Source organism: Osmerus eperlanus, chromosome 27, assembly GCF_963692335.1.
Source record: "Osmerus eperlanus chromosome 27, fOsmEpe2.1, whole genome shotgun sequence".
NCBI lineage: Eukaryota > Metazoa > Chordata > Actinopteri > Osmeriformes > Osmeridae > Osmerus > Osmerus eperlanus.
Window position 1 is genome coordinate 6,339,067 of NC_085044.1, and position 18,446 is coordinate 6,357,512.

Below are 18,446 nucleotides of genomic sequence, written 5' to 3' on the forward strand. Positions count from 1 at the left end.
ATTACATGTAATTCTAACGTCTACTTGTATACCAAATCGTCTACCAAATGCATGCAGGCAGATAAATAGACAGGCAGGCAGACAGACAGAAAAACAGACAGGCAGACAGACAGTTCGAGTGGAGTAGATCAAAGGGAAATGTGAGACAATACCATAATACTAGATCTATCTAACACCAGTCTTGAATGTGTGAGTGTTGTGTGTGTCTGTTTGTGTGTGTTTGTGTGGGGGTGTTCTCAGTGACTTATCTACCCCTCCCATACCACACACACAAACACTCTCTCTCTCTATCTTTCTCTCTATCCATCCCACACATATATACTCCCTTCATCTCATACAAACACTCCATCCCACACACACAGGAAGATGCTGGGGAGAGGCTGGGAGGGAGGCTGGTGGGGGAGGCTGGGAGGGAGACTAGGGGAGAGGTTGGGGGTAGGCTGAGGACAAAGATAGGAAGAGAGGCTAGGGGAGAGAGAGGCTGAGGGAAGATATAGGAGAGTGGCTGCACCTACAGTGCATTCAGATGCTGCCCTTCCACAGTCAGCCACCAGAAGGCAGTGTGGGCTAGCAGGATTGGGGACACACTGCTGCTCTCCTCTCTTCTGGAGAACACACCCCTGGTTCCAGCTGAAGGGGAGGGTACTTGTGGAGGACGAGGAAGAAAGGGGGAAGGAGGATGGAGGGGGAAAGAGGATGGAGGAGAAGAAGGAGGTGGGTGAAGGAGGAGGTGCAGGAGTGCATCGCTCCACGCACGTCAACCTGTACACCCCATCACATACACACTGTCCACACACATTCTCTAGCACACAACACATTTAGTCATATTAATAATCACGTGACACATTCTTCTCTACACCACAAGTTTGTAAAATCATTATTACACTCTGTTCACCACTGTGGCTTTCTGGTACCTCCACCATCATAGAAAAACTTGCCACATAAAATGTATAGTTAGGTTTATTGTTTTTGGAGACTGTAGTTATAATTAGCGAACCTTTTCAAGTAAAAGTATGGAAGACTTTAAATGCTTGACCACGTGTCAGTAACTGTCTCTCATATTCCTTGGTGGAAAAGAATAAGACTGAAATAACTGCAAATGCAGGATATTATGGAATTTAGTGAAACCCGATACATCAAGTTAGCTTACCCTTATGTGCTGGGTTAACTGCTAAAAGGCTAATCATACTGCATCAGAAGGGCCAATAAAATCACAAGTGTCTGAGTAGTTGTGGTTACGTGATGTGAAGCTGGTTTTTGCCCTCACAGTGACCTTCCGAGAAAGGATGAGGATTAACTATCGCGCTGCATCTCAATTCTTCATTCCCGGGGATCAGGATGGGATGTGTCTCAATCCAAATTGCGGAGCGAGACGCTATCTTAACTGAGTCATGTTTATCAGTCACGTCATTCACTCAGAGATGCTTTGAAGAACTGTACAATCACCACACAGTCTGTCTTCTCCAGGGACTGATTTTATTACAGTCTGTTTGAACGCTGGGAGGAAATACAGAAATACAGACCTCAAACTGGAACTCAGACAGAAGTAGCAGTCTTCAGAAGTGTGAAAAGAGGACTATGATCATGATCTAAGTACACCAGTGTATTCACCAGCACTTGACTTGGGATAAAATAAGTGTAGGAACTGAAAAGTAGCCTATCAAAAAGAAAAAAAGCTATCAGAAAGCAGTTTGCCTACAATTAGAAGTACTGGAACGTGTTTACTGCCCAGCTCAAGCATGTCTTTACATTGAAATACATGCTTGTATCAAACATGTATTTACACAAGTAGATGAGTATTTCTATTAGTTTTACTTATGATTGTATCTCTTAAGCATTCTGTTGAGCTATATGTACACCTTTGAGCTTAGGGATTGGGGTTAGAACATACAATAATAATACATTCATTTAGCATAAACTTGTTCAAAGTGACTTCCAAGGGGGGAAAGGGTGAACCTGTGACCTCTTGATCTTCAGTCAAATGCACTGCACTGAGCTCTACCGACCCCAAACATAAATATGTATGGGGGCTGGGGTGATGAATGAGAGGAGGGTGAGGAGGGAGAGGGAGGGTGAGGAGGGTGAGGAGGGAGAGGAAGGAGAGGAGGGAGACGAAGGAGAGGAGGGAGAGGAGGGTGAGGAGGGTGAGAAGGGAGAGGAAGGAGAGGAGGGAGTGGAGGGTGAGGAGGGAAAGGAGGGAGAGGAAGAAGAGGAGGGTGAGGAGGGAGAGAAAGGAGAGAAAGGAGAGGAGGGAGAGGAGGGCGAGGAGTGTTAGGAGGGAGAGGAAGGAGAGGAGGGTGAGGAGGGAGAGGAGGGTGAGGAAGTAAGGCTCAGTGATTAAGTGGTATAGACTGGGACTCATTAATCCTCAGAGTCTATGTTTAGACCAGCAGAGTGTCCTTAGAGGAGATCCTTCTAATCATAACGGTGAGATTAAACCCCTGCTGTGCCCACTGTGATATGCTGAACCACCTATCTCTCAAGAACTTCAAGGAAGAGGGGGTGGGGGGGAGAGGAGGAGAAGAGTGGAGGAGAGGAGAAGGGAGAGAAGGAGAAGGGAGTGTGGAGGGGGGGGGGGGAGAGTGAAAGAGAGGTATGAGGTCCCAGTGTTCCAGTGTTCTAAGTGAGGTGTTCAAGTGTTCCAATGCCCTGGTGTTCCAGTGTTCCTGGGGAGGTGTTCCACGTTGCACTGTTCCAGTGTTCTTAGTGAAGTTCCATAGTTCCTGGTGAGGTGTCCCAGTGTTCCTGTGTTCCTCATGAGATATTCCAGTGTTGCAGTGTTCCAGTATTCCTAGTGAGGTGTTCCAGGATTCCAGTGTTTCTAGTGAGGTGTTTCAGGGTTCCGGTGTTCCTAGTGAGGTGTTTCAGGGTTCCAGTGTTCCTAGTGAGGTGTTCCAGTGTTCCCAGAGAGGTGTTTCAGAGTTCCAGTGTTCCCAGTGAGGTGTTTCAGGGTTCCAGTATTCCTAGTGAGGTGTTCCAGGGTTTCAGTATTTCCAGTGATGTGTTCCAAGGTTCCAGTGTTCTAATGTTCCAATGTCAATGGTGGTGTATCATGATGTTGTCCTCCTCGCCTCCAGTAGGCAGCTCAGTAACATGGCGCACAGTGGAGAGCCTCCTCACGGCCTTCCGAAGGAGTTGCTTAAAGTCCCGCGGCATTGTCCTGAAACACAGCAAGAAGGATGACGGGAGTCAGTCAGGAAGTTGCAGTCCTCTCGCCCTGCTAGTACTCCCCCCATCTCTGCTGTCACCTTCACCAGAATTTCAACCAGACACATGGACACATGATCAGTCAAACAGACACAGAAGCATTGAGGGGCAGCAGACAGACCATTTAGGCTTTTTGGAGTGGATTAACAGGTTTTATCCCCAAGAAGTGAGACAGGTGTTGTCACCAGGAAGTGAGACAGGTGTTGTCACCAGGAAGTGAGACACATTTGGTCGCCAGGAAGTAAGACAGTTATTTTCACCAGGAAGTGGACAGGTGTTCAGACAAGTGTTGAGACTGGTATTGTCTCCAGGAAGTGAGACAGGTGTGGTCAGGAAGTGAGACGTGTTGTCACCAGGGGTGAGACAGGTGCTGTCACCATGAAGGGAGACAGGTGTTGTTTTCAGGTAGTGAAACAGGTTTTGTATTCAGGAAGTGAGACAGGAAGAACAATCCTGGGCTTCATCTGATCTCGCTGGTGAGGGCGAGTGTGGTAAAGATGTGTTAGGGCAGATAACAAGTGTGGTAGAGTAGGGCAGGGCAGGTACCAGGTGTGGTAGAGTAGGACAGGGCAGGTAACAGGTGCGGTAGAGTAGGACAGGGCAGGGAACAGGTGTGGTAGGGCAGGTAACAGGTGTGGTAGAGCAGGGCATGTAACAGGTGTGGTAGGGCAGGTAACAGGTGTGGTAGAGCAGGGCATGTAACAGGTGTGGTAGGGCAGGGCAGGTAACAGGTGTGGTAGGACAGGGCTAGTAACAGGTCGTTCAGGGCAGGTTACAGGTGTGGTAGGGCAGGGCAGGTAACAGGTGTGGTATGGCAGGTAACAGTTCTGGTAGGTCAGGGCAGGTAACAAGTGCAGCCTGCAGAGATTCATCTGCTCCCCCTGGCCAGCTGCTCGGCTTTCTTCTTCTTGTGACGCATTATCTCCTCCATCTGCAGCCCATGAGCTTGTGCTCTGTAGAGACACGAGAAACACCAGGAGACACTAGGGGCGATACCAGCAGAGATACTCCAGGGGAGATTCCAGTAGAGATACAGGTGGAGATAACAGGAGGAGATAACAGGGGAGCTACCAGGGGAAATACCGTATTTTTCGGAAAATAAGCCGCATTTTTTATAAACTTCACCACACCAGAATGGGAGCTTTGTGTTTGTAAATGTGAGTATAAACCACACTGGAATATATGCCGTACTTGATAAGGGAATGCACGAGTATAGGCGATCTTACAGCATGCCGTTGCAACACACTTCGAAAACGAAAGTAAGTGCGTAATGTATGTTTTCTATTGCCCGGGAATCAGGGCGGCTGCTGGTCTTTCAAAGAGGGGAACATCGGCCTACATCATAATTTTCATCATAATATATTTGGCTAGTTCACTGGCTAGTTCACCCCTACGACGCTAGCCTAGCCTACTGTATGAATGAATGAATGAACGAACAATCTAACGATATTAAACTCGAAGGAGGAAATATGGGAATTAGGTTCAACTGAAACAAGGAATGTGGTGTATAATTGTATTAAATGTATGATGAAAATTGGCTAGCAATTTCGGCAAGCAAATTCCAAGAAATAGGTTGCAGCAGTTTGTCTTTCGACTACACTTGCAAAATTCGCGATGGGACTGAGCTCGAATAACTTCGGCGACTTTTTATAGTATACAATCGCTGTCAATCAAAAGGAGATGCAGTCTTTCGACAGACCCTCCAATCATCACGTAGAAGCCCGGAGTCCAGGCCAGCCCACTCCTCCATTCACCCCCTGACCCGCCGAGCGATCGTGGGCGGGACATAATCGCAGCATTTATCCAATGACCGTATAGTTTCGAAGCACTGAAAAAACCTGTTCAAAGCAGCCCCATTGAAGTACATGGACGCCAGGCTTCAATAGGGAAATGCACTGTGATGCTACGGGAATGTATGTAGGAAATCTAGTCAGTCGACCTGCTATAGGTAGCTGATTCTGAACGAATTCGTCTTCGAGATGAACGTGTTCTAACGCATTTAAAATGTTAATACAATTGTAAATATTTGACCATAAATGTTTTGACATTTTAGTGGAAGCCGAGCTTCCCTTGCAGTCTTAAAGAAATTGCCACTGCCGGGAATTATAAATATTTCGGACTCTCCCCAAAGCGTAAGTTATTTTTCCGAAACAGTAGGCCTAGCTAGCTAGCTTTAGTTAGCTTCCGGGCTAAGTTAACTAGCATAATACTCGTAGCCATTGGCGATTTTAGACTCTTTTTAGGGGTGCTCAACACACCTAAATTTCATCTCAGCACCCCTAAAAATAATATTAAAAAAATAATAAAATGTTTTAATTATTATGAATTATTACCGTATTTCTTTAATTAAACGCTGCAGCGTTTATTACACAATGATCATTTTTGGTGCGGTGTTTATTCGAGGGCGGTGTTTAATTAGTAAGAGAGATTTAGTGAATTGTAGCTGCGGTGCGGCCATAGATAAACAAAGAATAGACAAGGAGGTCAAACACAAAGCCTATAGTCAGAGAATGTCTAATATGGGGAGAACTGCCACTCTCGGGAAACTTCCTGTTTCTGAACTAGTTGCAGTTCCACCCTAGTTCCATATGAGGGCGCTAACGGTCCAGTGCAGAATGAATGGTCTATGGAGCTATACCCCTCAAAATCCACTTTTCTCAGGATATAATTTTTTGTCTAGTCATTTGAATGTTGAATTAGAAAGGGGAGGCAAAACAAATACACACTGCTGTGTGTTTGATTTTTTAAAGTAGCTTTTTTGTCTTAAAAAGCCTTTTAAAATGTCAATGACATCATACACATCGTACGAGCAGAGATATTGCTTTGCGGCAAGCTCTGGTCACTTCCTTTTTTCTCTCAAGGCATCGACAACACAGCTGACATGTTAGGCTCTCCCTGTGAATACACATGCTAGACTTGCTAATGTTGTTGCTAATGTTGCTAATGCTCTGACTTTCTGGTTCCGCTTCGGATACCATCAAGCGGGATCTCTGGTTGTAGTCAGTCCTTCACTAACCAATCAGCATTCATTAGCAGAATGCTAGCGTGTTATGGGCAACAACGACTCACCCTGTAAGAAATCGAAAGGACAAAAGTACTTGTTCATTCAACTTTCGACCTATAATCCATGTTGAACATGCAACAACTACAATCAAATCAGAGATTTCTCAACGACAATCAGGCGAAAGAGCCACATTTAGCCGTTTAGCTCCATAAACTCCCATTCATTTTGCACTGGACCGCAATCACTCCCAGTGGAACTCTGGTGTAACTGCAACTAAATTCGGTACAATGGGGCTTACGTAATTGTTATCCAGTGAAATTTGTGATTTATTAGCAAGGGGGTTTAACACTTTTGCAAGGCACTGTATCCATGTCACATTCTCATTGGGGGCTGAGCCCCCCTAAAGGTCTGATCCTAGAATCGCCCCTGCTCGTAGCAATGCTACTACCATGATACCACTTGTTAGCCTTCTCATTAGTACATTTTGAAGCCTGTTTTGTTATAAAAACGTTCGATAAGCCGCTTCAAAATATAAGCCTCACCACCACAAGAAAAATTTAAAATCAGGGTTTTATTTCCGAAAAATACGGTACACAGGTGAAATACACCAGGGGAAATACCAGTAGCAGGCATTGCTCTTACCCAGACTTGACCTCTGGAGGGATGGGCAGAGGCTTGGTGAAGCTGTCCTTGCCAATCAGCCAGTAGGTGTCTCCCAGTTCCTTGACCTGAAACACACACAGTGGAGAACATGCTACACACACCTCGCTAAACACAGTGGAGAACATGCTACACACATAGGGTTACCAGAAGCATGACCTTGAAAAGGAGGACACTTGGATCCAAAAAGGAAGACAATCCCCAAAAGTTGTTGACTGGGTGGGGGAACTATTTCAATTGTAATATAAATTAAAATATATAATTTGGTCAGCTCAGCAGTGGTTGTTTTATCATCCGCTGTTGTGTTTGGAGCAAAAAATGATGTTAAGGAAGAGTGCCCGGCAGAACTAGTATTATCCTTGTGCCGTTGCGTAGCGCAGGCATGCCGCTCTAAAGCCCCTTTCCCCCTACTAATCACGTCTACATCAATGCGACAGAGCTTACAGAAGGTATGATATTGATTTTTGCTGCTCTTAGTGGCAAAGTGGAGTTCTGAACTCCACGTAGATTTGAAGGAGGTCTTTCTTTTTTGGCACTGAAGCCCACGCGAGTGGTAAATTGCGACGGTGGGCAGGAAGGATCCAAAAGGAGGACAAAAGGGCGAAAAGGAGGATGCAAAACCGGACTGTCCGGACGAAATCCGGACATCTGGTCACCCTATACACACACCTCGCTAAACACAGTGGAGAACATGCTACACACACCTCGGTTTCCGGGGACAGTCCCCGTTTTTGGTGGCCTGTCCCCGGCTGGAGCTGTCCCCGAAAATCTCCCCGGTTTTCACTGTGACCAACAACAGACCCAGAACACAAATACAAAAAAGAGAGAAAGAAAACAATGACCAAACGTTTAGTTGTGTAGCCTACACGCCACGGACTCAAGCAAGCAAGCCAGCAGCCAGGGCGGCAATTGAGCTCAGAGCTCAAAGATGTTCTAGAATGCCCGTCTTTGAAGTATTTTGATTGGCTATTGAATATGCAGCGCGAGAGATTGCGTCCTTTTATTCATTCAATCAGCCAGCTAGCTCTGACTAATCGAGTACAAGACAAGATTGCATTGCGATAGGCGGTTGACGAACGGTGTTTCTTGTAAGCATCCTTGCTTATCATTTATGTCATATATTATTTAACCTATAATTATTATATAGATAATATGTATGTACAATTTGCAAATATGTGCGTGTCAACAATGTATCTGTCAGGTGTCAGCCACAGCTGTACTTGCTAACTAACTAACTAATATTAGAGATACTAGCTAACTAACCAGTACTATGACATTTCAGTTTCACTAGTCTGGGTTGCTACTTACATTTACATTACATTTAGTCATTTAGCAGACGCTCTTATCCAGAGCGACTTACAGTAAGTACAGGGACATTCCCCCGAGGCAAGTAGGGTGAAGTGCCTTGCCCAAGGACACAACGTCAGTTGGTGTGACCGGGAATCGAACTGGCAACCTTAGGATTACTAGCCCGATTCCGTCACCGCTCAGCCACCTGATTCCCTAGAGTTGTTGCGCGAGAGTTGTTGTTACTTAGAGGTCGTTGGCAACTTGTCATTAAATAAAACCACTGAAAGCCGAGGAGTGCTGACTTACATTCATCAACAACCGTATGAGGTAGCCAGCCACGGTTATCTCTGGCTGAGTGGCTCTAGGAACTTTGGTTTAAAAGCCGCGCAACAACTCTTCCCTGCCATTAATTGTGTTGTAGGCTAGGGTTAGGGTTAGGGCTATACAGTCTCTTTGAATACGAACGTTTTCGTTCATTAACGAAAACGTTAATAATTAACCTATACTTGTGTATCGTTCCCTACCTCTGCCCCTTCCCCAACCCCTGGTCCTTGTAGGGAGAGTGGAAAGGAAGGACAGGTGGAAAACTTTGCAGGAAGACGAGTGAAATAGATAGAGACGAAGAAGAAAACACTTTGTGATCAGTTTTAAGTAGAAAACTCTTTGTTTGACACTCCCTTTGCGATTTACGAGAACAAGGGTAAGATAAACTACTTTATGAATAAGGGCCCAGTCAGTGTCAGTGTCCCCGTTTTTCGTTTACAAAGATAAAAACATTACATGTTTTGGAGGTGTTTACGTGTCTGAACTGAAAATGTCCCCGGATTGTGTCTCCGAAATCTGGTCACCTTACGCTAAACACAGTGGAGAACATGCTACACACACCTTGCTAAACACAGTGGAGAACATGGGGTGAATCTACGGAAAGAGAGAGACAGAGGAAGGCATCCAGAAAGAGGGAGAGAGTCCGAAAGAGGGGGAGGGAGATTTGGGGCTGTTCAGACCTTCAGTTCGGGGCTTCCTCTCGGCTGGACCTTGTAGCCCTCTTTTAGCTGCAGCAGGATCTTCACTGTGCTGTGGCTGACATGGATACGATACGCTGGGGACAGACACCCACCCACCCTCACACACACACACACACACACACATACAAACACACACACTCAAACACACACAATCACATGGACCACACAAGCACACACAAAAAGAAACAGTCTCACTCTCACACACACACGCACATACACTGAATGTCAACATGAGCCAAGAGCAGAGAGAGCAGACCGGTAATGACTGAGCAGGTGATGACTCACGCATGCCAGTGGACTCCATCTTGGAGGCGGTGGTGACGGTGTCTCCAAACAGACAATAGCGGGGCATGGTGAGACCCACCACTCCTGCAACACATGGACCTGCACACACATAGTAGGGTCAGGGCCAAGGTCAGGGGTCAGCGTTCCCACACCAGGGGTCAGATCTCAGCGTCCAGGTTCAGGGCCAGGGTCAAGGTAAGGGTTAGGGTCAGTCTGTCAGGATTCAGGGGTCAAGGAACAGGGTTGTACCTGAGTGCAGGCCTATGCGCATGCGCACGGGGACGTCGGGCATATGCCTCATCTTGAAGGACCCCACAGAGCTCAGAATGTCCAGTGCCATGTTGGAAATCTCAGCCGCGTGACGGTCGCCATTAGCAACTGGAAGCCCTGACGCCACCATGTAGGCATCACCTATGGTCTCCACCTGGGGACATGACATATATAACACAGACAACGTTACACAACACATACATGACACATGTATAACACATACAACAAACACAACACATGCATGACACGTTCACCACACATAGAAATGCTGTACAGATACATACACATACATGACACATACACCAAACATTTATGTTTGACTTATATGAAATACACATGACATGTACATGACATGATACATACACAACAAGTACCTGACACATTCACAACAAATACATGATACATACACTCTCTGTGTTACCTTGTAGACATCATGGTCTCCTATAACAGCATCAAACAATGTGTAGAGGTCGTTGAGCAGGTCGACCACCTCGATGGGCTCGCTATTGGCCGAGATGGTGGTGAAGCCCACAATGTCACTGAAGTACAGCGTGACTCTGTCAAAGTGCTCCGGCTGCACCACACTGCCTGTCTTCAGGGCCTCAGCCACCGAGCTGAACACACACACACACACACAAAAAAAAAAAAAACGAATTAAGGAAAACACACAAAAAGACTAATTATATGCGTTTGTATATGTGTCTGTCTGTCATTGTGTTGTGCATGCATGCGTGTGCCTTCCTGTGTGTGTGTACAGCATGTGTGTGTATACGTGTGTGTCACACAGACTCTGATGTGCAACTGTTGTGCTGCAAAGTGTGCTGTCGACGTTGCACCGGAATACTTGTGTAACCCTAACCCAGCCAGACCACACAGAGCCAACATCCTGTCACACCCATTACCGTGATCCCAGAGCCCGGATAGCTAAGTCGGCACAGCATCAGACTTTTAATCTGAGGGTCCAGGGTTTAAGTCCCTGTTCGGGCGGCGTGTGTTCAAACCTTGTCGGAGCGGTCCACCTTTGACTCTCTTATATACCTCACTTTGAGGAAACAATGGAAGCTTTTAATCTGAGGGTCCAGCGTTCAAGTCCCTGCGTGAGCTGTGTGTTCAAACTACACAGCGTGACTTGTGGCACGCAGCAACCCTTATCTCCGTTGCACGCCTTACTTTGAGACACAGCGGATGCAAAAAAGCCATCTGTCACCAAGCTTTTGGCTGAACCTAAAGTTCCCTGACCGGGAATCGAACCCGGGCCGCGGCGGTGAAAGCGCCGAATCCTAGCCACTAGACCACCAGGGAGAGGCTTGAAAGACAGTTGCGTCAGCAAAGGCTTTCTTCTTTCGTATCTGAACTGGAGAGAGAATGGGGGGATCGCATGCCTTCCTCGCCAAAAAAACCTCTCGCTCGTTCACCCTTCGATAGCTCAGTTGGTAGAGCGGAGGACTGTAGGTCAAACACGGTTAGAAATCCTTAGGTCGCTGGTTCAAATCCGGCTCGAAGGAGGGATGTTTTGGGGTCAAATGTTGCCTATCTGACAGCAAGGCTACTCTGCCAGCAGGGAGACCCCCGCCCATTTTAAAAGAGGTCTAAAAACAGGTTTCCCTGACCGGGAATCGAACCCGGGCCGCGGCGGTGAGAGCGCCGAATCCTAGCCACTAGACCACCAGGGAGAGCTCTGCTTCCTCTGCTCACTCTGCTCACTGTCAAAGATGAGGGCCAAGTTGCAAGGCTAAGCTTTCAAATGAACCTACCACCAGGGAGCGCTTGGCTTCCTCTTGCGCCAGAAAAGGCATAGCTGAGATTTGAACTCAGGATCTCCTGTTTACTAGACAGGCGCTTAGACCAACTAAGCCACCGCGCCTTGCTTGATGCTCCGTGACGGGCTCAGGCTGCTGTTTTCTCTTCGGGTAGGTGCTTTGAGGCGGGGTCTACAGCGTCTTCGAAAGACACCTCCGAAGGTTATGCCCCGCATGCAGCAAAGCCTCTCAAGGCACCAGAATGAAGAGATTTTCCAGCTTCTTCGACTCTGATGGCGGTACAGCTCATTGTCACACAGGCAGGACCCACAACAGAAGCAAACAAGAAAACGCTCGTCCCTGGGTGGGCTCGAACCACCATCCTTTCGGTTAACAGCCGAACGCGCTAACCAATTGCGCCACAGAGACCCTGTCTCCGCAGGACCAGGGCTGAAAAATGGAAGGAAACGCTGGGAGACGTGTGCCCAAACTCCCCATGAAGAAGAGGAGGAGGAGCGGCCATACTAAGTACTCTTCCTGTGATCTGTCAACGGGAGTTTGGGAAAGAAGGACAACGACTCTGGTGGGACTCCAACCCACAACCTTTGAACGGCTTTTCCTTGCCCTGCCTAGAAGTGGTGGCATGACTCACTTTGAGGAAGCAATCAGAGCTTGATTTTGCCAGTTCTGTAAAAGAGGGAGCTCTCCCTGCGTCCGCAAGAAAGACTTTTTTTCCCCAATGGAGGGCCACACATAATGTCCGCTGACCCCGACGTGATTTGAACGCGCAACCTTCTGATCTGGAGTCAGACGCGCTACCGTTGCGCCACGAGGCCTATGTGCAAGCAAGGAGGCAACATTCTGACGTGGACTCTGATGTGCCAACGCTGTGCGGCAAAGTGCGATATCAGGGCGGTGCCCCGCCTACTAAAAGTGTGATTATAAGTGAAGTATTTCTATTCTTCAACGAGCAAACCCCGCTACACTTGCCAGGGATTCGCCATACGATCCTTAAGGGTTCGTGTGGGCGAGGAGATTTACATGCGGAAGTTCCACGAAACACTCTGTGTTTTCCCTGCTCCCAGAGCCCGGATAGCTCAGTCGGCAGAGCATCAGACTTTTAATCTGAGGGTCCAGGGTTCAAGTCCCTGTTCGGGCGGCGTGTGTTCAAACCTTGTCGGAGCGGTCCACCTTTGACTCTCTCATATACCTCACTTTGAGGAAACAATGGAAGCTTTTAATCTGAGGGTCCAGCGTTCAAGTCCCTGCGTGAGCTGTGTGTTCAAACTACACAGCGTGACTTGTGGCACGCAGCAACCCTTATCTCCGTTGCACGCCTTACTTTGAGACACAGCGGATGCAAAAAAGCCATCTGTCACCAAGCTTTTGGCTGAACCTAAAGTTCCCTGACCGGGAATCGAACCCGGGCCGCGGCGGTGAAAGCGCCGAATCCTAGCCACTAGACCACCAGGGAGAGGCTTGAAAGACAGTTGCGTCAGCAAAGGCTTTCTTCTTTCGTATCTGAACTGGAGAGAGAATGGGGGGATCGCATGCCTTCCTCGCCAAAAAAACCTCTCGCTCGTTCACCCTTCGATAGCTCAGTTGGTAGAGCGGAGGACTGTAGGTCAAACACGGTTAGAAATCCTTAGGTCGCTGGTTCAAATCCGGCTCGAAGGAGGGATGTTTTGGGGTCAAATGTTGCCTATCTGACAGCAAGGCTACTCTGCCAGCAGGGAGACCCCCGCCCATTTTAAAAGAGGTCTAAAAACAGGTTTCCCTGACCGGGAATCGAACCCGGGCCGCAGCGGTGAGAGCGCCGAATCCTAGCCACTAGACCACCAGGGAGAGCTCTGCTTCCCCTGCTCACTCTGCTCACTGTCAAAGATGAGGGCCAAGTTGCAAGGCTAAGCTTTCAAATGAACCTACCACCAGGGAGCGCTTGGCTTCCTCTTGCGCCAGAAAAGGCACCGCTGAGATTTGAACTCAGGATCTCCTGTTTACTAGACAGGCGCTTTGACCAACTAAGCCACGGCGCCTTGCTTGATGCTCTGTGACGGGCTCAGGCTGCTGTTTTCTCTTCGGGTAGGTGCTTTGAGGCGGGGTCTACAGCGTCTTCGAAAGACACCTCCGAAGGTTATGCCCCGCATGCAGCAAAGCCTCTCAAGGCACCAGAATGAAGAGATTTTCCAGCTTCTTCGACTCTGATGGCGGTACAGCTCATTGTCACACAGGCAGGACCCACAACAGAAGCAAACAAGAAAACGCTCGTCCCTGGGTGGGCTCGAACCACCATCCTTTCGGTTAACAGCCGAACGCGCTAACCAATTGCGCCACAGAGACCCTGTCTCCGCAGGACCAGGGCTGAAAAATGGAAGGAAACGCTGGGAGACGTGTGCCCAAACTCCCCATGAAGAAGAGGAGGAGGAGCGGCCATACTAAGTACTCTTCCTGTGATCTGTCAACGGGAGTTTGGGAAAGAAGGACAACGACTCTGGTGGGACTCCAACCCACAACCTTTGAACGGCTTTTCCTTGCCCTGCCTAGAAGTGGTGGCATGACTCACTTTGAGGAAGCAATCAGAGCTTGATTTTGCCAGTTCTGTAAAAGAGGGAGCTCTCCCTGCGTCCGCAAGAAAGACTTTTTTTCCCCAATGGAGGGCCACACATAATGTCCGCTGACCCCGACGTGATTTGAACGCGCAACCTTCTGATCTGGAGTCAGACGCGCTACCGTTGCGCCACGAGGCCTATGTGCAAGCAAGGAGGCAACATTCTGACGTGGACTCTGATGTGCCAACGCTGTGCGGCAAAGTGCGATATCAGGGCGGTGCCCCGCCTACTAAAAGTGTGATTATAAGTGAAGTATTTCTATTCTTCAACGAGCAAACCCCGCTACACTTGCCAGGGATTCGCCATACGATCCTTAAGGGTTCGTGTGGGCGAGGAGATTTACATGCGGAAGTTCCACGAAACACTCTGTGTTTTCCCTGCTCCCAGAGCCCGGATAGCTCAGTCGGCAGAGCATCAGACTTTTAATCTGAGGGTCCAGGGTTCAAGTCCCTGTTCGGGCGGCGTGTGTTCAAACCTTGTCGGAGCGGTCCACCTTTGACTCTCTCATATACCTCACTTTGAGGAAACAATGGAAGCTTTTAATCTGAGGGTCCAGCGTTCAAGTCCCTGCGTGAGCTGTGTGTTCAAACTACACAGCGTGACTTGTGGCACGCAGCAACCCTTATCTCCGTTGCACGCCTTACTTTGAGACACAGCGGATGCAAAAAAGCCATCTGTCACCAAGCTTTTGGCTGAACCTAAAGTTCCCTGACCGGGAATCGAACCCGGGCCGCGGCGGTGAAAGCGCCGAATCCTAGCCACTAGACCACCAGGGAGAGGCTTGAAAGACAGTTGCGTCAGCAAAGGCTTTCTTCTTTCGTATCTGAACTGGAGAGAGAATGGGGGGATCGCATGCCTTCCTCGCCAAAAAAACCTCTCGCTCGTTCACCCTTCGATAGCTCAGTTGGTAGAGCGGAGGACTGTAGGTCAAACACGGTTAGAAATCCTTAGGTCGCTGGTTCAAATCCGGCTCGAAGGAGGGATGTTTTGGGGTCAAATGTTGCCTATCTGACAGCAAGGCTACTCTGCCAGCAGGGAGACCCCCGCCCATTTTAAAAGAGGTCTAAAAACAGGTTTCCCTGACCGGGAATCGAACCCGGGCCGCAGCGGTGAGAGCGCCGAATCCTAGCCACTAGACCACCAGGGAGAGCTCTGCTTCCCCTGCTCACTCTGCTCACTGTCAAAGATGAGGGCCAAGTTGCAAGGCTAAGCTTTCAAATGAACCTACCACCAGGGAGCGCTTGGCTTCCTCTTGCGCCAGAAAAGGCACCGCTGAGATTTGAACTCAGGATCTCCTGTTTACTAGACAGGCGCTTTGACCAACTAAGCCACGGCGCCTTGCTTGATGCTCCGTGACGGGCTCAGGCTGCTGTTTTCTCTTCGGGTAGGTGCTTTGAGGCGGGGTCTACAGCGTCTTCGAAAGACACCTCCGAAGGTTATGCCCCGCATGCAGCAAAGCCTCTCAAGGCACCAGAATGAAGAGATTTTCCAGCTTCTTCGACTCTGATGGCGGTACAGCTCATTGTCACACAGGCAGGACCCACAACAGAAGCAAACAAGAAAACGCTCGTCCCTGGGTGGGCTCGAACCACCATCCTTTCGGTTAACAGCCGAACGCGCTAACCAATTGCGCCACAGAGACCCTGTCTCCGCAGGACCAGGGCTGAAAAATGGAAGGAAACGCTGGGAGACGTGTGCCCAAACTCCCCATGAAGAAGAGGAGGAGGAGCGGCCATACTAAGTACTCTTCCTGTGATCTGTCAACGGGAGTTTGGGAAAGAAGGACAACGACTCTGGTGGGACTCCAACCCACAACCTTTGAACGGCTTTTCCTTGCCCTGCCTAGAAGTGGTGGCATGACTCACTTTGAGGAAGCAATCAGAGCTTGATTTTGCCAGTTCTGTAAAAGAGGGAGCTCTCCCTGCGTCCGCAAGAAAGACTTTTTTTCCCCAATGGAGGGCCACACATAATGTCCGCTGACCCCGACGTGATTTGAACGCGCAACCTTCTGATCTGGAGTCAGACGCGCTACCGTTGCGCCACGAGGCCTATGTGCAAGCAAGGAGGCAACATTCTGACGTGGACTCTGATGTGCCAACGCTGTGCGGCAAAGTGCGATATCAGGGCGGTGCCCCGCCTACTAAAAGTGTGATTATAAGTGAAGTATTTCTATTCTTCAACGAGCAAACCCCGCTACACTTGCCAGGGATTCGCCATACGATCCTTAAGGGTTCGTGTGGGCGAGGAGATTTACATGCGGAAGTTCCACGAAACACTCTGTGTTTTCCCTGCTCCCAGAGCCCGGATAGCTCAGTCGGCAGAGCATCAGACTTTTAATCTGAGGGTCCAGGGTTCAAGTCCCTGTTCGGGCGGCGTGTGTTCAAACCTTGTCGGAGCGGTCCACCTTTGACTCTCTCATATACCTCACTTTGAGGAAACAATGGAAGCTTTTAATCTGAGGGTCCAGCGTTCAAGTCCCTGCGTGAGCTGTGTGTTCAAACTACACAGCGTGACTTGTGGCACGCAGCAACCCTTATCTCCGTTGCACGCCTTACTTTGAGACACAGCGGATGCAAAAAAGCCATCTGTCACCAAGCTTTTGGCTGAACCTAAAGTTCCCTGACCGGGAATCGAACCCGGGCCGCGGCGGTGAAAGCGCCGAATCCTAGCCACTAGACCACCAGGGAGAGGCTTGAAAGACAGTTGCGTCAGCAAAGGCTTTCTTCTTTCGTATCTGAACTGGAGAGAGAATGGGGGGATCGCATGCCTTCCTCGCCAAAAAAACCTCTCGCTCGTTCACCCTTCGATAGCTCAGTTGGTAGAGCGGAGGACTGTAGGTCAAACACGGTTAGAAATCCTTAGGTCGCTGGTTCAAATCCGGCTCGAAGGAGGGATGTTTTGGGGTCAAATGTTGCCTATCTGACAGCAAGGCTACTCTGCCAGCAGGGAGACCCCCGCCCATTTTAAAAGAGGTCTAAAAACAGGTTTCCCTGACCGGGAATCGAACCCGGGCCGCAGCGGTGAGAGCGCCGAATCCTAGCCACTAGACCACCAGGGAGAGCTCTGCTTCCCCTGCTCACTCTGCTCACTGTCAAAGATGAGGGCCAAGTTGCAAGGCTAAGCTTTCAAATGAACCTACCACCAGGGAGCGCTTGGCTTCCTCTTGCGCCAGAAAAGCCACCGCTGAGATTTGAACTCAGGATCTCCTGTTTACTAGACAGGCGCTTTGACCAACTAAGCCACGGCGCCTTGCTTGATGCTCCGTGACGGGCTCAGGCTGCTGTTTTCTCTTCGGGTAGGTGCTTTGAGGCGGGGTCTACAGCGTCTTCGAAAGACACCTCCGAAGGTTATGCCCCGCATGCAGCAAAGCCTCTCAAGGCACCAGAATGAAGAGATTTTCCAGCTTCTTCGACTCTGATGGCGGTACAGCTCATTGTCACACAGGCAGGACCCACAACAGAAGCAAACAAGAAAACGCTCGTCCCTGGGTGGGCTCGAACCACCATCCTTTCGGTTAACAGCCGAACGCGCTAACCAATTGCGCCACAGAGACCCTGTCTCCGCAGGACCAGGGCTGAAAAATGGAAGGAAACGCTGGGAGACGTGTGCCCAAACTCCCCATGAAGAAGAGGAGGAGGAGCGGCCATACTAAGTACTCTTCCTGTGATCTGTCAACGGGAGTTTGGGAAAGAAGGACAACGACTCTGGTGGGACTCCAACCCACAACCTTTGAACGGCTTTTCCTTGCCCTGCCTAGAAGTGGTGGCATGACTCACTTTGAGGAAGCAATCAGAGCTTGATTTTGCCAGTTCTGTAAAAGAGGGAGCTCTCCCTGCGTCCGCAAGAAAGACTTTTTTTCCCCAATGGAGGGCCACACATAATGTCCGCTGACCCCGACGTGATTTGAACGCGCAACCTTCTGATCTGGAGTCAGACGCGCTACCGTTGCGCCACGAGGCCTATGTGCAAGCAAGGAGGCAACATTCTGACGTGGACTCTGATGTGCCAACGCTGTGCGGCAAAGTGCGATATCAGGGCGGTGCCCCGCCTACTAAAAGTGTGATTATAAGTGAAGTATTTCTATTCTTCAACGAGCAAACCCCGCTACACTTGCCAGGGATTCGCCATACGATCCTTAAGGGTTCGTGTGGGCGAGGAGATTTACATGCGGAAGTTCCACGAAACACTCTGTGTTTTCCCTGCTCCCAGAGCCCGGATAGCTCAGTCGGCAGAGCATCAGACTTTTAATCTGAGGGTCCAGGGTTCAAGTCCCTGTTCGGGCGGCGTGTGTTCAAACCTTGTCGGAGCGGTCCACCTTTGACTCTCTCATATACCTCACTTTGAGGAAACAATGGAA

At 49.2% G+C, this 18,446-nt stretch overlaps 29 non-coding genes and 1 pseudogene across 29 annotated transcripts; 9 read left to right on the forward strand and 21 right to left on the reverse strand.

Moving 5' to 3' along the window:
* Window positions 1-2,763: 2,763 nt before the first annotated feature.
* Window positions 2,764-18,446, reverse strand: part of LOC134013955 (retinal guanylyl cyclase 2-like) — a 94,879-nt pseudogene continuing 79,196 nt past the window's right edge.
* Window positions 10,656-10,728, forward strand: trnak-uuu (transfer RNA lysine (anticodon UUU)). The gene has a single exon. It is a non-coding gene; the product is annotated as a tRNA-Lys (tRNA).
* trnae-uuc (transfer RNA glutamic acid (anticodon UUC)) lies at window positions 10,972-11,043 on the reverse strand. Its single transcript has one exon. It is a non-coding gene; the product is annotated as a tRNA-Glu (tRNA).
* Window positions 11,157-11,246, forward strand: trnay-gua (transfer RNA tyrosine (anticodon GUA)). The gene is given in 2 exon segments: window positions 11,157-11,193; window positions 11,211-11,246. It is a non-coding gene; the product is annotated as a tRNA-Tyr (tRNA).
* Window positions 11,343-11,414, reverse strand: trnae-cuc (transfer RNA glutamic acid (anticodon CUC)). Its single transcript has one exon. It is a non-coding gene; the product is annotated as a tRNA-Glu (tRNA).
* Window positions 11,532-11,605, reverse strand: trnat-agu (transfer RNA threonine (anticodon AGU)). The gene has a single exon. It is a non-coding gene; the product is annotated as a tRNA-Thr (tRNA).
* trnan-guu (transfer RNA asparagine (anticodon GUU)) lies at window positions 11,836-11,909 on the reverse strand. The gene has a single exon. It is a non-coding gene; the product is annotated as a tRNA-Asn (tRNA).
* Window positions 12,245-12,316, reverse strand: trnaw-cca (transfer RNA tryptophan (anticodon CCA)). The gene has a single exon. It is a non-coding gene; the product is annotated as a tRNA-Trp (tRNA).
* On the forward strand, window positions 12,567-12,639 carry trnak-uuu (transfer RNA lysine (anticodon UUU)). Its single transcript has one exon. It is a non-coding gene; the product is annotated as a tRNA-Lys (tRNA).
* Window positions 12,883-12,954, reverse strand: trnae-uuc (transfer RNA glutamic acid (anticodon UUC)). The gene has a single exon. It is a non-coding gene; the product is annotated as a tRNA-Glu (tRNA).
* trnay-gua (transfer RNA tyrosine (anticodon GUA)) lies at window positions 13,068-13,157 on the forward strand. Its single transcript is given in 2 exon segments — window positions 13,068-13,104; window positions 13,122-13,157. It is a non-coding gene; the product is annotated as a tRNA-Tyr (tRNA).
* On the reverse strand, window positions 13,254-13,325 carry trnae-cuc (transfer RNA glutamic acid (anticodon CUC)). Its single transcript has one exon. It is a non-coding gene; the product is annotated as a tRNA-Glu (tRNA).
* Window positions 13,443-13,516, reverse strand: trnat-agu (transfer RNA threonine (anticodon AGU)). The gene has a single exon. It is a non-coding gene; the product is annotated as a tRNA-Thr (tRNA).
* Window positions 13,747-13,820, reverse strand: trnan-guu (transfer RNA asparagine (anticodon GUU)). The gene has a single exon. It is a non-coding gene; the product is annotated as a tRNA-Asn (tRNA).
* Window positions 14,156-14,227, reverse strand: trnaw-cca (transfer RNA tryptophan (anticodon CCA)). Its single transcript has one exon. It is a non-coding gene; the product is annotated as a tRNA-Trp (tRNA).
* Window positions 14,478-14,550, forward strand: trnak-uuu (transfer RNA lysine (anticodon UUU)). Its single transcript has one exon. It is a non-coding gene; the product is annotated as a tRNA-Lys (tRNA).
* trnae-uuc (transfer RNA glutamic acid (anticodon UUC)) lies at window positions 14,794-14,865 on the reverse strand. Its single transcript has one exon. It is a non-coding gene; the product is annotated as a tRNA-Glu (tRNA).
* Window positions 14,979-15,068, forward strand: trnay-gua (transfer RNA tyrosine (anticodon GUA)). The gene is given in 2 exon segments: window positions 14,979-15,015; window positions 15,033-15,068. It is a non-coding gene; the product is annotated as a tRNA-Tyr (tRNA).
* On the reverse strand, window positions 15,165-15,236 carry trnae-cuc (transfer RNA glutamic acid (anticodon CUC)). The gene has a single exon. It is a non-coding gene; the product is annotated as a tRNA-Glu (tRNA).
* On the reverse strand, window positions 15,354-15,427 carry trnat-agu (transfer RNA threonine (anticodon AGU)). The gene has a single exon. It is a non-coding gene; the product is annotated as a tRNA-Thr (tRNA).
* trnan-guu (transfer RNA asparagine (anticodon GUU)) lies at window positions 15,658-15,731 on the reverse strand. The gene has a single exon. It is a non-coding gene; the product is annotated as a tRNA-Asn (tRNA).
* On the reverse strand, window positions 16,067-16,138 carry trnaw-cca (transfer RNA tryptophan (anticodon CCA)). The gene has a single exon. It is a non-coding gene; the product is annotated as a tRNA-Trp (tRNA).
* On the forward strand, window positions 16,389-16,461 carry trnak-uuu (transfer RNA lysine (anticodon UUU)). Its single transcript has one exon. It is a non-coding gene; the product is annotated as a tRNA-Lys (tRNA).
* On the reverse strand, window positions 16,705-16,776 carry trnae-uuc (transfer RNA glutamic acid (anticodon UUC)). Its single transcript has one exon. It is a non-coding gene; the product is annotated as a tRNA-Glu (tRNA).
* Window positions 16,890-16,979, forward strand: trnay-gua (transfer RNA tyrosine (anticodon GUA)). The gene is given in 2 exon segments: window positions 16,890-16,926; window positions 16,944-16,979. It is a non-coding gene; the product is annotated as a tRNA-Tyr (tRNA).
* trnae-cuc (transfer RNA glutamic acid (anticodon CUC)) lies at window positions 17,076-17,147 on the reverse strand. The gene has a single exon. It is a non-coding gene; the product is annotated as a tRNA-Glu (tRNA).
* trnat-agu (transfer RNA threonine (anticodon AGU)) lies at window positions 17,265-17,338 on the reverse strand. Its single transcript has one exon. It is a non-coding gene; the product is annotated as a tRNA-Thr (tRNA).
* trnan-guu (transfer RNA asparagine (anticodon GUU)) lies at window positions 17,569-17,642 on the reverse strand. Its single transcript has one exon. It is a non-coding gene; the product is annotated as a tRNA-Asn (tRNA).
* Window positions 17,978-18,049, reverse strand: trnaw-cca (transfer RNA tryptophan (anticodon CCA)). Its single transcript has one exon. It is a non-coding gene; the product is annotated as a tRNA-Trp (tRNA).
* On the forward strand, window positions 18,300-18,372 carry trnak-uuu (transfer RNA lysine (anticodon UUU)). The gene has a single exon. It is a non-coding gene; the product is annotated as a tRNA-Lys (tRNA).